This window comes from Hemibagrus wyckioides, linkage group LG13 (assembly GCF_019097595.1).
Source record: "Hemibagrus wyckioides isolate EC202008001 linkage group LG13, SWU_Hwy_1.0, whole genome shotgun sequence".
Lineage (NCBI taxonomy): Eukaryota > Metazoa > Chordata > Actinopteri > Siluriformes > Bagridae > Hemibagrus > Hemibagrus wyckioides.
Window position 1 is genome coordinate 9,562,609 of NC_080722.1, and position 14,448 is coordinate 9,577,056.

The window sequence follows — 14,448 nt, forward strand, 5'->3', positions numbered from 1 at the left end:
CTACTGTAAAAGATCCTTAGATTTTCGTGTCCTTATAATGTCTACAGCATTATAAATGACTAAGTATATTTAATAATATTAAAGGATAAACTAGAATAAAATGTAATTGAGTGATATTTCAAAAGAAAGCAATATTTTCGCTCCTTATTGGCAATGGTTTTCTAAGAATGGTGGACATATCATATTTTTTCATCATTTTCTATACATTTCAAGATATGCATGTGTGAAAGGGTTTTTGTATCAATATCAGGGTTATGGGTGTTGTGTTTAAGTGCTTTCTAAGTGCTCACAAGAAAAACGATGCAGGATAGTAAAAGGTAATAAGGGTTTTCTAATTAAATACAAATACAATTCTATAAGAAATAAAAGTATACATATTCTATAAATATGAACAAATGTAGGAAAAATGCAAAGAAAAAGCGACATTTTCCTTGTCAATAGGGATTACTATAGCCGTTTGAGATCAAATAGAAGCATGCAAGCTGCCGCTGACATGCCACTCAGTCTACAGACTTTTAGTCCTTGAAATCATCCACATCAAGAGACAAGAAACCGTTCAACACATCGTAATCTTTCCTCTTTCCTAATCTATATTTCCAGCGCAATTATCAGCCTTCTTCCCACCATGCTAATTTTATTTCCAGTCACCGCTGCACAGTGATGCATAAAAAGATGTTATTGAACACTGTGCATCAGTTCAAAGTGACGTGATACAATATCCTGTGTGGCAGGGACCATCTGATCCACATCTTTCCTCAGGGATTGAAAGCAAAAGAGGTGGCAGAGAGCACAGATGGCCTGAGATGGCACTTCAGTCCTGGCCTTTAGCACCAGCCACACACCATCTCTGTCAACTGTAAGAGCGTGGAGCTCTCACAACCTGACAGCCATGCACATACCCATTTTCCCCAAACATCTGCTTGGAGTGTTCCTCTTTACTTCACTCAATAGTTGCATGATGCATTTTTTTTAAAATTCAGTTACATGCATGACTTTCTTTCCCCTAAATACCATCCTAAATCAAGTTCTATCCTCCCTGAATGCTTTATGTGCAGGGAGTTATATAGTCGAGTATGAAATCCGTGATCTTTGAGTGAAGAGGCCGTGCTCACACTGGCAGGCTCTGATTAATAATCACTCATTATTCACACCCACTACACTAAAATTACTCCTGAGGGGGAAACAGTATTTGTTCCCCCGGCAGGGTGCCCAATCCAGCCTCTCCCCCCACTCACCCCCTACAGCCAATCACGCAGCAGAGCCCAGCCCTTTCCAACTACACGCTGGGAAGGTGCTCCTAATCTACAAAGAAAACAATGGAGACTAAATAACACGTTTATGTCTGCAATCTCGTCTCTGAGTGTAAATACACCACAAGGAGGCACCACAGGAAGGACAAGGGGTGTTCCAACAGTCCAATGTCAAAAGCACTCAAAAGGACACTAATGAGTACACTAATCTTCAGAGCACTACACAGATATATCTGGACCTTGGATGAAAAAATATTGTTAATAATTAGTGCAACGTAAAAATAAATAAATTGACTTGCTACATTACATATGATATTCTTCATTAAATAGAATATCATAATACAAATTTTAACAGGAGGACACAAAAGAGTACATATTTAAAAATGTCACAAATCCCCCCTATAGTCTACCCATACGTCTGCCCTTTTGTTGTTTTTCTTCATTCTAATCATTAACTCACATCAGTCAATAGCTTTATTATCTGGTAGCCTGGGAGCCTCTATCTTGCTATCGCCCTGTAGAGTAATTGCATTGTGACAGGGGATGATGGGGCCTGAAGAGCCTTTCATTTGCAGGTTAGTGTTTATCAGTCAGAGCCATCGTGCAGTTCCGTCACTCTGCCATGGGCTCGCTTGCCCTGCCTACCTCATGTCCTTCATGTAACTTTGTACTATGGTATTTCTCCATATTGGCCTCTAATATATCAGTGTTAATCTCCACAATTACAGATTATGAAAATGCAACGTAAGCAATATAACAGTGTTTTAAGTACTTTCAATATTAATTGATTCAGATCTTTAGTTTTAGGTCTCTCTCTCTCTGATTACAAGTTTGAGAAGTTTGAGAAGATGAAGTCTGCAGACATCTCATAAATGGTCAAGGCACATGGAACATGTTCATGATATTTGTCCACTTGACAATTTCTTCACAGTGTTAGAAACAATCCAGCCTTTCCTTTTCAATTGAAATCTGATTGTTAACAACTCTCAAGAATGGAACCATAAACATAACTTGTGTCTGAATGCAGCTCATGACTGAATGAAGTGGTATTGTTTATGTGACCTTAACACTACTACATAAGTGTCCAAAATTACATAAAAAGATCAAATTGCAAGTACAGAATCCTGGTGTAAATGGACTATACATTGGCATCTAGAAGACACTTATTGCTTTAAATGCTTCCCTACAATCAGAACTCAATTACATTATATAGACTGGTTTTCTCCTTCCTCTCAGTCCCTGGGAGAAGGACAACATGTGGCCACAAGTGACATAGAAGTGCAAGTGAAAAGCTAATTCTAGGGCTTATGAAGAGAAGTAATTGATTTCCAGACTTCCACCTGTGTGCATCTTTTCCTTCAGTGAATCCTTTCGATAGCCTGCACTCACACTTTTTTTTGTATTTGTGCCCTTTAACTGTGCCATGGTTCAAAAGAATTAACCTTGATTGGGATAATTGAGCTCAGGCCAGAGTGGATTGATTATGTTTTATAAACCTATTCTTGTCCTGTCAGCACCCTCCCTTTTCCCATCCTCAGCCTTTCTCTCCATCTCTCCCCTGCTGACAATTTTGCTACCCCCTCTTCTACTGTCATCAACGTTCCTTACATTTCGACTTCTTCCCGTTTCTTTGCATACAGTTGGAACAATTCAGTGGTGACAGCAGCGGTTGTAAAGAAGACATCACTGTTAATATGGATAGGGTTAGGGTTACAGGTATCCACTTGATTTAACGGTAAGGATAATATCAATACAGTAGAATAACACCGCCAACACAAGCCGAATTATCCGAGTGCTCAGCTGACTGCCAGCTGATAGCATTAATCAATAGTCAATGCAGTTCACTTGACAGCATAAGAGAAGAGAGCAAGCTCTCTCAGCCCTCTTAACTTCCAGAGGCACTCTCTCGAAGGGTTGGGGGACAGATTGCCTCATGAGGAAGGTTTTAAGGATATGAGTGAGTGTGTGAGTGTGTGTGTGTGAGTGTGTGTGTGTGCACCCATCAGCAGCTGAGCCACGCTGAAAAGGAGAGGAGGCAAGCAGTCAATATCATAAGCGGCTTACAAGGAGGCGTCCACTGCTTCTCACAACAGATAGAGACTGACTTGTATAGCAGCCCTCTCTGTCAGCTCAAGATTAGCTGCAGCGAGAGGGATTTCATCACCTTTATTCAGAGCGGAAAAAGGACTGGAAGATTGCCACTCGGGAAATGTGCATGCACAAGCTACTGTAACACCCGAGAAAAACTGCAGGCTTTTCAGCACTCTGGCCCTATCCTTCCTGCACAGAAGCTGATGATTGCTCCACACTCCACTGGACTCGGTGTGTGTGTTAAAGCCGACGGCACAATAACCTCCAGCAGATACATTAAAGGCCCTCTAACATGGCACAGGTGACTGGCGGATGAGTCTCTGATAGCAGAGAGAGGAAATGGGTGAAGACAACTTTACTGCATATATGTGATTACGGTGCTCGCCGCCTACCTCAGACACACTTACAAAGCTTCGAGAGGTCTGGAGTGATTTGGATTACAGATGGCGAAGAGGCAGAGCTATAAACAGTATCCGCCACACACAACATTCAAATCAAGGTCAACAAAAAGAGTGGGTGGTCAGCTTTATAAAATATAAGTAGCGTTAAAATGTAAATGTTTTTTTTGCCTATTTGAGAAAAAAAGCTTAGCCTTTGAAAAACTTCATCCAGTCTGCTTGGCAAAGCACATCCTCAAACACTGGCAGGCTGAAATCATTTCAGCTTTGATAAGCTACACACACGCACACACACACCACATCTGAGAGAAGCCAAAGGGATTGTTCACATCAGCTTGGGTTAAAGCAGCGAGGTGTGAGTGTGTGAGGCCTGGAGCTCTCTGTGCTAAACGCAGACACATCCCTTGGTGTACCAGAGCTGACGGCCACCATATGCCCAGCTGCCCCCTGTCTTCACATGCCTCTCCTCTCAGCATCATCACACAACACATTCTAATCTACACCAAGTTCTTCAGCCCTGTAGGTTCCAGTTGCTCACAACCACTTTGTCCACTCATTTTAACAGTCCTAATATTCTTAAAAGGTTAAATGGCGAAACATTTTATAATGCGTTGCCTGATCATACAGTGCACGTTCTCTGTCCATAAGAGAGAGCGAGAAACATTTTCTTGGACCTCTCAGGTCAGAGCGTATCCTTATATTCTGAACATTTGATGACAGAGGGGCAAAGATCAGCATATTCAAATGGGATACGTTTTATTCATAAGACCCGTCATGTCCTGTCTCCTCCATTCTCTTCCTTTCCATTCAGGTTAATTTCTTGTTAACCCTCCACTTACTGTAATTACTGTCCCCAATTACCTTTTAACAACAGTGTAGGATGATTTGACGAGAACACCTTTTACGTTTATTCTCCACTTTTGACTTTTGTCTGACTAATGTTGCCACACAGGCTCATACACTCAGTACACCAGCACTTTCATTCCTTGTTAAAATAGTTTATATTAAAAACTAATTTACAGCTGTACATTCAGTGCTAGAGAATTACGTTTTCTTCATGGAAAAAAGCACAATCAATATTAATAGTAATCCACTTTGTCATATGGCTCATTCTATTGTGCAATACAAATTATTTTTAGCATAATCGATAATAAGACATAAAAGTACGCTTTAGGAATACATGTTGCAAGATTTTTCATCAAATTCCAAGCATCATTATTGTAGCATGTCGTACAAAGTCCATTTAAACTTGTTGTCCGTGTTTTACAATAAAGCCAAACCTGAAAACAGAATGAGAGCTTTAGTAAGAAAAACTGTAAAGTGTGTAAAGCAGATGGAAGAACAAATAAAAGCGGTTACAGAAACGCGTACAGAGATGAAAATATATTTGAGAATTTGAGGGGGAAAACATAAATGGTCCAAAGTTTACTTTGACATTAAAAAAACATGCTGAGGATATATAGGTTGTGATTTAAAACAAAAATATATTTCTTCTACTTAAATTATTTCTGAAAGTACTCAAAATGGCTCCCAGGGACCCTGAAGCACTTTACCTTATCCTTGCTGCTATTCCCCACAGACTCCTGCCACTCCTGTTTGACAGGTCCAACTATCTGAATCTTCTACCTGCATTATTTCTAATTATTGCAGAAAAAATATTTAAAAGCCTTAAAAGAATAAACTCCTTAAAGACCAACATTTTTTTCCCCCAACATAATCTCTATCTGCCACATCTTTCGCCCACCGTATGTGTGATTACTACAGGCAAGCCTGCTTAGTCCAAACTCATTTATTAGAGTAGCTGTTGAACACAGTCAATAACTGTTTGTTTTCACAAATTGATCAGTTAATGTCAGTCAAAAGTTTTGAATCTGTATAATCTGTCCATTTAAAGAGGGGAGTCCTTTTACAAAAGGGAGAAATTTGTGGTTATTAATTTAATAGTAGTAGTTGTATAGTTTGTTTACTGATGGAATTCAACAGCTGCACCTAGATTTCTATTATAAGCCTTTTCTCATTTCTATAATGTAGCATAGTCTCAAGTATACAATTTGGCTTGATAAGAATTTTCAGCATGAACCATAGTCAGATACACAGATTTATACCAGTGTGAATCAAAATCATTTGCTAATATATAATTATATTTTTGTTTCTATATACAAATATGTTTGTTTCTTTTTTATGTTGATCTGCTCGTTCACAGAAGCTGAAATGCAGACAACCCGAGTAATCTAAGAATAATAATAATAATAATAATAATAATAATAATAATAATGCTTTTAAAAATGTGCTGTTTATTAACAAAGGAGTAATTAATTATCACACATATTAGAGTTATAAATTTCTATGTGGAATAAAACACACTGGGATGTGCTGTTATAGAAAAATCATTTCAGTAAAAAAAAAATAAACAGCATGGCTAGTTGCATTTATCAGAATAAGTTTATTCATTATCTACTACAGAGAGATATCAGAGAGATTTGACACTGAGATTTAACTTGGTGCCAGGAATTTATTGGCATTGTATGAAACACTACAGAGAGCAGGGCAGCTTTTTCTTGCACAGCTGCAGAGTCTAACATTTATTCAGATGTCTGAGGCGAGTCTTTATACCGGTTAAAAGCAAATGACGTTTAAACTAAATAGTAAAAAGCATTTCTGAAACCAATCACTGTGTGTCATACCCTTGTGCCATCTTTAGCATCTATGGAGTAACACATCATATTTAACATGTTCCTCAGTCTAAGGTTGACTATTATTAGATTTGGATCCATGGCCATAGTGACAGTATTTCCCAACACCTCACACAAGGGTAATGGAGTTGCATTTACCTGACCCTCTTAAAGGCAACTGTTTATCGAGTCGACTGCCTATGCAGTGCAGCTTTTTACCAGACCAGAGCTCTATGTACTCAGTAGCCTTCTCTTTTTGGCCTTCTGTGACTTTTAGCTGCCTCAAATTGCTACCTTTTTATCCATATGCATTTTAAGCTGGTGAGAATAAAAGGCTGGAGCTCTCCATCAAATGCATTACAGCGCTCTTCTTTTGCCCTCAGTGCTGAATGGGTCCGATTTTTCAAAAAGCTATGCTATAAAAAAAAAGGCACATTGCTAACAGGTTTCCTGTAATTCTGTAGCTGCTCTGAGTTAGTTCTCCAGCCCGAATTCTCAGTCCGCAAATACATAACTCTCTGTGTTAGGAAGAAAAGAAAGCCTTAAGCTGGTGAATGACCATATGCACATGTCATCTGTAACACACATACATACACACACAAACACATACAGACACACACAGCAATCAACATCCAGCAGCTTTGTGTTCCCTCCCTCCCAGTTCAAAAGCAATTGCTCCTGCAGTGGTGAATATGAAAAACAAACAAACACTCAAATCACTTCCAGCAGTAAATTACCTGTGTCCCGATTGCATCTGACCCTTAACCCCACCTGTCAGCACTTAATTATAAACCCTCTCATTGCTGTGTGTGCTCCTCAGAGATTGGCCAGTAAGCGTCAGTTCCCTGGATTTACAAAATTTGAGAGCTTGAACAATGTAAGGACTTGCTAGCTCTATCTTGGCATCTTCTCTAGCGATCAAGGGAAGTGCTCAAATTGAGGCCCATGTGTGCTGATGACTGGTGAATTTTCCTACCGCCTTTACATTAATGCACTCAGTCGTATGTGAATGGTCCTATCTAGTATATAATCTCTGACTTCATGCAACTGTTATCAGTAAAACAAAACAATTAACCTCCTCAAACATCTTCCTCCCCCCATCCCCCTCTGGCACTAAAGTGGTGCATTAATCATCTTAAGTCTCTGGTCAATATTCAGACAGCGAGGAAAGCAGCTCAGCACTCTGCTTATTTAACGGCTCACTGCTTTCGCACCTCTGTGGATTAGAGAACAACCTGCATTTACGTATTTATTCCCTCCACCGAGACCTGCTCATCCTCCAGTCTCCACTATCAGACAGACCGACACAGCGAGAAAAAGAGAGCGGTAGTGAGGCAAGCGACCTCGTTGGTCTTCCATCTCCTCCTGAAAACCACGTTCTCTTGCTTCAATGCACCTGTGCATGTTTGTATATACTTCAATTGATACTGCAGGAGAAGTCAGTGGATTGAAACCTCACCGTGTATTAAAGTGCTCGCCTATGAAATTGCAGTAAAACCCATAAGATGAGCAGCAAAGCAGGAGACATAATAGCAGATTGATGGACAGCACAGCTCTTAAAACATAAGAGGCACTTAAGAGTAATAGTCGAGTAATGTCTTCAAGCTTCGTCTTTTTGATGAGCTTCAACTGCCACATCATTTTAACAATGTGGGGAACTTTTTTTGCATGACAGCTTCATTTTCTAATTGGATGACACTTTATTACTTTATTGTCCACATTGCAGCAACCATGAACGATTTCTGAATGATGAATTTAGAAAATGCCTTAAGCTCAGCATCCACAATGATGGTAGTATTATGTTTAAAACCGAGCACATCAGCCATGCTTTAAAATGCAGTGGACCGATTGCAACCGATGAAGATGAAAGTCTTCTCTCAAATCCAGGACTAAGATTAATCTGTGGTTGAAAAAAAATATTAGCTATACAATGTACATGTGTGGACTGTCACACTGATGTCAGTGCTGGGTCATTAGGAGGTTATAGCATGTGAAGGTAAAGGTGTCTTTTTGATTGGAGCATGAAAGAACTGGGGTCAGCAGTCAGGCCTGCATGATCTGACCCCCAGGAATCGAGTTCAATTCCACACAGGAAAATGGACCAGCTGAGACAGTGAAGGCCAGGGAAGATGGAGGGTGATGGGGAAACACTGGGTATAGCAAAGAGGTTTAGGCTGAATGGAGGGGTCAGTTACTGGGGCCATTTCTCCAAATAGAGCTGCCATAGAGACCACCATGAATGGCAGGAGAAAAGCTGGCACACAAAACCAGATGAGGCACAATCACCAACAAGAATTGACATAAGGTTCTGTCAAGGGCCATTTCAACTAACGCCTCCACTGTGTCACAATTCTCCAAGCTTTTATATTCTATACAGAAAGGGGAATGGAATGGACCTGGTATATTTCGTTCATAAGAGGTCAAGATTTCAATGCAATCTCAATGGTTTTTTTCTTTTACATAGTTTGAGTGCCTAGAAAGTGCATAAGCTCAATCAGAAGCGCTAAACAGTCTGGTGAATAATGAACAATATTGGTGCTCTCCAAATTAAAACCCCATTACTCGCATGTAATATTCAGAGGCTCTAATCCAGGCTTTTAGCGAGTGGCTAGATGGCTTTGTACTTTCATGGGGCGCCCCAGGGCAAGGGCAATCTGTTCAGAGGAAAAGCAGAGACAAGTTCTACTTTTAAACTATCCCAAGTCTCTAAATGCATCAGCCAGGTACATGGCAGGGATGAGATCCGATTCTGCTTTAGTAATCCGAGTCATTCTGGTGGTAGATATGCTGGCGGTAGATCTGTATATATTGTAATATTGTAAGTATATATACTCATGCATATACTTATTCAGTGGGATGACTTGTATTAACTGAACACATACAGTAGTTCTCCCTGCCAGTGATAAGGGCTGAAGGAGCTTTGCTTAATCCTGTCCCATTACAATATGAAATTAATCACAAAAAAGGACGCAATTATATCAATATGGTATTTTTGTCATTAGAGGGGACACACCTGCTGCAAACCTAGCCAGGGTGACCTACAGAAATAGACCAGCCCTTCATCACCAAATTACACTGAAAATAATGGGTGGCAACAACAATAATAGCATAATCTCTAAATCCACAATAGTGATTGAGAACACCTTTCAGTCATGAATGCATTATAATGAACAGGCTGGCGGTAAGCTTAGAGTCAGCTTAGAAGTTTAAACATATCCAAAAGGGCACATCATTTGCCTTATCAATCTATCCCAGAGTTTCTAATAACAATTACTTGTCCTTAAAGAATGATTAATATCCTGACTCTTGTCTGTACTGTATTCTTGATCTGTGACCACTATCTGAGCCCAAAATCTCCAGCTAGGCCTAGGCACATCTTCCACTCCAATTAAGCGCTACATCCGATCATCAGAAAATCAGGGATAATCCTATAAAAGTACACCACAGTCAGGCCTATGATTATACAATGAGGTAGATAGCAAAAGACTTAAATCAGGTGTTTTTTGAATTATGAAAAGGTGATGTAGAAAAAGTAAAAGGGAACAGACCCTTTCATCTGTTTCCATTATCCACAAAGCAGTGATATAAATAAAGTGTATTAAGACTAGGTCTTGTACAAATGCTACTATTCACCTATGCATTAGTTCCCATCTTCTGTGCTACACTCATTACCGTCATTACAGTCATTAGTGTCAGACATGCATCAGAACTACTGCACTCACATATACACACAAATTACATTAATCACATCCACTGCTGCCAGCACACTCACCTTTCACCTATGCCTTTTGTGTATTGAGACTCAAGCGCTTCTAAAGTAACTGTTTTTGCTTTTGTTCTTCAAACTGATTGCTCCGGCTTCAAATCTACAGGAGACATTGGGAACTGTTGTGCCCTCCTGAAATTGGAGTATTGCATAGTTTCAGAGTTGAACTTTCCACTTCTCAGAGTCAAAAGGACGTTAAGAACACCACCTCATGAAAAGTGTGGAGATTGCTGCCACCCACTGGTAGACCACATTAAACTGACTTCCTACTTGCTTTCCTTCACTACCCATCTGAACACACATAGTGGCTCAGTGGTTTTTCGTATAGCTGTAAAGTTAAAAAAAAAAAATTATGCTTTGCAGCCACACAGAAAGCAAAACTATTTTGCATGATAATTCATTCAAGATCAAGGTCAGTGGTTGTTTTCAGTTTTAATTCCAAAGCATGCTATTTGATTTGATGTTATTTGTATGATATTTCGAACAATTGACAGTCAACAAAGACCTAGATCCCTTATGAACAAGACCGACATGGCAGGAAAAACTCCCGGAGATGGAATAAAGGAGAAACCTTGGGAAGAAACCAGACAAGCAAGGGAAGTATAAAAACCAAAAGGATAAAATGCTCGGTAACTATACAGAATTTAAGTACAAGCATATTGGAAAGTTGCATAAAAAATTATAAAAAAAATAAAATAAAATTAATTAATAAAATTAGCACATTAAAGGCTGTTTGTCAAAACAGTAATAAGGTACAATATAATTATGGTAAAATTAAGGAAAGAACTAATATTGTGAAAACGCAATACAGAATTCTCTGACAGCATCACACATGATTATCAATAATTCTGATTAAACAAATTTTTCTTGCACTTTATATAGAAAACCTAAATACTCTTAGATTCACATAGTGATGGATATTTTGGCCATATACATGACCACTATTACCTGGCATTATTCAACTGGTCTATTTACACCAACATAGGATTATGCTTCTTCTCCAAACAGATAACTAAGCACTAAGTCACCCAGAAAAAAGAGCCTATTGATGTTAATGCAAATGCACATGTACAGAAATGCTCTGTGAACCTGGCCCTGGCACTTGACTTGCTTCGAAGCTGGTAGAATTAATTTGTTTATATACACATAAATATACGATTAATACATCTAAATGGCCTTTAATACTGTGCATGTTTAAAACCTCAACACCAATTAAGTGTATTTGTGTAGTCATGTTATCTAGGAGACTTATTTTTTTATGCAGCCATATCTACCATCTACAATGTTGCACTAGATGCATGCATTTGTCTCTAAAGGACCTCCACAAGTAGCCGCAGCAGCTCACCCACCCCCTCTCAGAGATCCTATGCCATTCTCTTCTAGACTCTCATCCACTACACTCCCAATGACACCCATGTGCTGCTGCAAGCTCCCTCTACCCCCCCCCCTTAAATAAGATAAATGGCCTTGTCTCAACGCTCGACTGTCGCCGTCTAAATCATACAGCTAACAGAAGATAGGCTGCATTATGCTTCACAACGACTGCCCAAAGGAGCACACATTGAGTCCAGATAATGCACATACACAATTGGGCAATGTGCATTACAACAGTGGATTAAGAGTATTCACAGAAGTGGCCTGAGGGGAGCTCCAGAATTAAATGCTTCACTTGATCTGAATCAAAACTATTCTTATACCCCTGACCTTGTGTTTCTCCTCTCTTCAGCTGGGTGCAATCAAAATGATTGAGGAACGACTCGTAGCACTTTCGATAAACACAAATCAAGATATCACACTAAAAACTAATCCCAGAGATCTGTCGCGGGAGATGAACCAATTCAGCTGAAATTCTTCACGAAGCACGTGTGTGTGGGGTAGTGTGTTGTCCTAGACCACATTGATCCAGCAGTAATCTGCTCCACTCAGCAGCGAGGGAGAGAGAGTGAGAGAGTGAAGCAGCAAGAGGTGGCCCCAAGCTGTGATTACTCCATTTAATTCAACAAGGTTTCTGAGGCATGAAACATGCTCAGGCCGTAAATGACTTCTTCCTCTCCTGTCCTGCACTTTACTCCACTCTGCCGCGTTGCCTGCAGTCTCTGGATCCTGCACCTGATCCTAGCCCACTCGCTTTCCTGGGTTACAAAAGAGGAGGCATAATCTGGAGAGAGATATTAGGATAGCAGGAGTCTTTCTCCTCAGGGCAATGTACTTCTGTCAAAGGGAATGTGAATGAGAAAATTTTTACCATTGTGATCCCATATTTAGCACTTGAGAAGTAAAATTGCTGGAGGCTTTGTGAATATAAACTTTCTATAAATGTCCTTTACACTGAAATAGTTTACATGTATTTTTTTTTTTTTTTAAGACATCACACTTTTTGCATGCACAGGGCTTCATTTGTTCCACAAAGTATTACAAAGGAACTTATAATTACAACAAAATTGCTGACAAACCAGAAGAGCTAGACATGCTGAGGTACAAAGCTGCATGTTAATAGGCAGGCTTGTAATTGAAGCCTGCTATACATGTAGGGCTTAACCTGATGTCCTGCACCCCAAAGCTCTGCCATGGCCTCCTGGGGGCTCCGAGGTGTCATGTTCTTAGCCGTTCACACAGACATTCCTGCTCTTTTCACTCGACTTGACAGTGTTTTGTAGTGAATCGCATAATTAACACAAGGATCTCCAGAATTCAGTGACTAAACATAATTACTTCTCCCCTCCTCTCCTCCCTTAATTCCTTCCTGTGGCCAGGCCTTTCGGCCTGGCTGAACAAACACAAAGAGCCGTCATGTCAGGACAGTGCCGGCTGGTGGGCTGGTGGCTGAGAGGGAGGGAATGCTCAGAGATGACGTCTCGCACAGAGAAATGTGATTTGTATACACTTGCATAATTAAAATGAAGTGTTAATTTAGAGGTCTATAATGGGATTGGGGCCACAGACATGCCATCACTTGAGCCTGTTCAAACAAAGTTAAATAAAAAAAGGCAAAAAAAAAAAGCATACAATTACAAATCTGTTACAAACAAAACACCGACATTTGAGAATGCATGGCTAACATTAAGAGCAAATCCTGACCAATGAGAGAAAAGGTGGGGAGGTATGCATGCAGGTCAGTTGGTGTGTTTAATTAGAGATGAATTACCTGACTTTAGGTCCCCTGCTCTGTCCTCTCATTTCCTCCATAATCCTGCCACTCGGGCTGTGCTTTAAGCCCCGGCCCCCAGGACGCACAGCCATGCCACCCGTGTGCATTCTTTCAGCAGCTCATTTAATTCTGCAGTGTAACCAAGGTTTTGGAAAGGGGAGTAAATCCCTACCCCCTGCTCAGTATACCTGCTAATCAAACCAGCACTGCCACTTCCACATTTACAAAAGGACAGATTCTGAAACCTGTAAAATCTAATTAAAACAACCAAATTAAAAGCTACACCTTGTCCATGAAGCACTCAGTGAAGTTTTATATAACGCCACTTTTTTTAAAACAAAGTAATAAATCACTTTCTAAAACATCCTTAGAGACTAGGTTTATCACTTATTTGTTTTAGGTAAACAGCTTGTTTCACTGAACATCTGCAGCACATTGGGGAAATGTTTGCTTTTCTAATAAGGGCTTGTTCAAGTGAGAGCTTATTGCCAGAATACATAAACTGTTACAAGAGCTGGGATTTTCAGCTAAAGCTGAGTCACAAACCAGACAATCCTTTAATAAATAAAAAAGACCACATCATTCTTGGTCAGGTAATTTACAATGGGGAATCCTGTAAGAATCGCATGAGTAATGGAATACTGCATTATGTGGCAATTATTCATCAGCAGCAAGCATTTTCACCCCTTGTCAATTACCCTACTTCTTAACAAAGCATTATGCAATGTTCAATAGTTTATCCTCCCAATCCACAAACTTGAGGATGTGTGCACTCTAGTCAATTCCCCCCTACTGTTCTAGCCTGAAAAGTGAGGATTACTTTAATCCACACATTTGCCATCCTGATCCAAGGAAAACAAGACAGTACTACCAGGAGTGGGAAGTTTTTTGTTTTAAAAAAAAAAAAAAAGAAAAAAAAAAAGGAAAGACTGGCTTGACCATTAGCAGGATTTAGCCTCTGCTGGGATGGGGGGGGGGGGTCTGTAATGAGGAGCAGATATAAGTAAAAAACCTTACTTTAGGAGTGGTGTACAAATCACAACATAGCCTACTATCCAAATTCCTCATTTCTAAAAACTTTTAGAATACCAGAGAAATTGACTGTTCATAGAATGTGATGCAT